Source organism: Arachis stenosperma, chromosome 5 (genome assembly GCF_014773155.1).
Source record: "Arachis stenosperma cultivar V10309 chromosome 5, arast.V10309.gnm1.PFL2, whole genome shotgun sequence".
Lineage (NCBI taxonomy): Eukaryota > Viridiplantae > Streptophyta > Magnoliopsida > Fabales > Fabaceae > Arachis > Arachis stenosperma.
The window spans coordinates 140,619,904-140,623,423 of record NC_080381.1 but is presented as its reverse complement, the minus strand read 5'-3'; the positions used below and the strand labels follow the sequence as shown (position 1 = coordinate 140,623,423).

Here is a 3,520-nt window from a genome sequence, read left to right as displayed (position 1 = left end):
CACGCCCAGTGGGACTCGAACCCACAATCGCCTGATTAGAAGTCAGACGCCTTATCCATTAGGCCATGGGCGCCCTACAATGCTGGCTTTCATAAAATGTTTATCAGACTGATTGATATAAAAATGTGTTCACATAAATATAACACGTGATATTTACTCTTATTATGTTAAGTGATTTAATAAAAATATGTATGATTATTTAGTGATTTTTATTTATTATTTTTAAGTGAATAATCATCAATATTTAGTAATTTTATTTAATAATATAATTTGGGTAGTAAAAACTTAGTTGAGCCCTAAATCTATAAATGTAATAGAATAAGATCTTTTAAAATATGAGAGTTAGTAAAACGATAAAATAAGAGATTAATCATTTTTAAACTAAAATAGTAAAATTTATATATGATAAAAATTATAAATTTAACGGTGATTAATCTCTCATTTTATCATTTTATTCATTTTTTTCTCTACAAATTCAAGTGTAATAACCTCTCACTTTACTAATTTAATATGTCAATAAATAATTAGATGTCAATGTAATTTGTTTTCTATTGTCAATGTCAATAAATAATTAAAATTTTTTTAAATTATAATTATAATTTATGATTAAAGTCATAATTTAAATATTTTAAATGAGATAACTTTTTAGAGAATTCATAATTCAAATATAATTTTTATACACTTAATAGCTACATTTGAGTTAATACATTTAATATTATATTAAAAAAAATAACAATGCACATCATATTATTTATTTATTAATTAAATTATTACAATTCAAATTAATTTTAATAGAATAATTTAAAATTATAATTTTAATTTTATCACGTGCATAACACGAGTTATTACACTTGTATTACTAATTTTACAATTAAAATATGCCACATGTTACTTTTTCATTACAATTGAAATCAAATCTTTTCCTCTAAAATTAAAGAGTTCTTATCTCCTCTCTCCCCTTTTTCAATCTCTCTCATTTTTTCACTCACTCTATCTCTCTTATATAGTATTATCAATGATTAATTATAAATTTGATAATTAAAATGTGCAACATGACATTTTTTAATTATAATTAAAATTAAAATTGAAATATATTTATATTATTATATTAACAATCAAAATGTACTATATGACACTCTCATTAAAATTGAAATAAAATATTTTCCTTCAAAATTAATAAATTCCCTTCTTCTATTTTCTTATCTACCTTTATTTCTTTCTCTATTTTTCCTTATCCTTCCAACTCTACATGTAACTTATATTTTATATTTTATATTTATATTATTAATTTGACAAATCAAAATATATTATTAGATATTCTTTCATTAAAATTATATATAAAGAAAAAAATTTATTTTTAAATAATAAGAATAAAATTATTTATTTTTATTTATGCAATAAACTTAACACTTAATCAAATGTAAAGTATATACATTAAATTCTTTCATAATGAATATTAAAATTAATTATCAATAAAAAATTAAACTCTTTCACATAAAAATAATAACTAAATATATAGTATATTATGTAATTCTTTTAATCTATAGAAATTATATTCTTTTTAATTGACAGAAACTTTTGTCTCTTACAATTTTTTTGTAAAAATAATTTAATTTTATAAATATTTTGTACTATAATATATAATATTATGAGAAAGACAACGTAATTTTTAAATTCATATTCCCGTAATATTATTCCGGGTAAAAACACTAGTGACTTCTAAATGAATATTAGTCAACCTCATTTTCAAGGTTAATTAGTTCTGGCTAAAGCCTATTAGGTAATATATCCATTAAAACCACTGACCGTAATGAACAATAATATTGAGCCATCAACAATATATATAGGATGTTGGGAGCTGCTGAAATTTAAGCTACTGCTGATTAGGATCACGAATAAATTTGTCAACATCTTGCTCTATATGCAAAATTGGATAAATTAAATGAGAAAGTTTAGATCCAAAATATATAAGTGAATAACATACCACTAATGCTTTCAAAAGTGAAATAGTAAAGCCTTTAGAAGTTTAGAACAATAGCAAGTAAAATTATCATAGAAAGATCCGTAACACAGATATCTGGTATCATGAATATTTTATTGTGTTTTTTTTTAATTGACTCATATGCTCTTATTATTCACCTATTCTCTTTGACTAAAACTTGATATTGTCTCAATTTTGTGAATGAAAAAGATTAGAAACAGTATAAGTAAACAATAAAAATATTAATCAATGTAAACAATAGATATATCGGATGTTCATTTTATTAGTGTACGGATAGTTATTTTAATATTAAAATTTAGAGGGTTAATTTGAAGGTGTAGTGTGTTTTTATTTGATTGGTGGTTGTTTATATTGTTCAACAAAGTCATTATCTCCCTAACATTCTCTTATTAGGAAAAGTATAACCTAAAAAAGTACATAATGATATATGAACATTGAAATCCAACTATGTCTAACTTTATTTAACAGCGGAATAAACACATCAGTATTCAAAATTTGATAAAATAAAGCATACATGAACAGGTTGAAGTTAGTCATTCTTGTTCGAATGCTGTTATTGTTGGGTTGCTTGGATTGGTCCCACCAGCTAGCTTGGGCTCTTTCCTTGGAGGGATGCAATCTGTAACGTAATTTTGTTCTCAGGTCTTAAGAATAACAACTCTTAAAAAAAAAAATTATTCACCAAATCAATAACAATGTTTTCGATGGAGTATTACAGAATAACAAGAAGCATGCTGACAAAAGCAACACTATACCTTGGGAGTATGGATGTTTGCGAGGCATTCCCTTGCTGAGCGAGAAAAGATAGGAAGGAAAAAGTCTAGGGAGCCAGCAACTTTTTCAAATTCTGGCCGACATGTAACCAACAAAGAAAAGTGAGTCATTGAATGAAATCTCACATCAATCTTATACCATTAAAATTATCATTGATAGCTATTTGATGGCTATAAATTCCAAAAGTTACTGGTCTCCTAGCACTCCTCGAAAGGAAGTGTAGAGCCGTTGAAGACCGCGGTCCTCTAAGAAATAAGGCATCATATCGAAGACTCGATAGATAAGAACCTTTGCTGCTCCTCCTCTTGTACCAACCCTAATTCAACTATTAAAATGCAAAAGGATGGAATGCCTTCTGCGAGACCACAGATGGTAAGTTGGTAACACATAACACATACTTTGCTGTTGCCAAGGTCAACCAAGTTGAGATCTGCGGACAAATCATCAAAATAGGATGGTTGGATCGCCTCACACAACTCATTAAGGCATTGATGGCGAAGAATGCAATAATCTTTAGAATACATTTTTTTTAGAATTTGAAACAAGGTCGTCCACTGTAATGACAAACTTTAATATTTTTATAAAATTCGCTCATTGAAACGGCAAATTTTATGTTAATCAACGGTAAATTTTTTTCCGCACATAGTAGATATCCACATACACTGATTGCTCTCTATTCGTATTTACATTCATCTTTTCTCTTCTACATTTTTGGTTACTATATTTTTTATAATATCTGAAATA

The 3,520-nt window shown here is 26.0% G+C and overlaps 1 non-coding gene across 1 annotated transcript; it reads right to left on the bottom strand.

Moving 5' to 3' along the window:
• Positions 1–73, bottom strand: TRNAR-UCU (transfer RNA arginine (anticodon UCU)). The gene has a single exon. It is a non-coding gene; the product is annotated as a tRNA-Arg (tRNA).
• Positions 74–3,520: the final 3,447 nt, after the last annotated feature.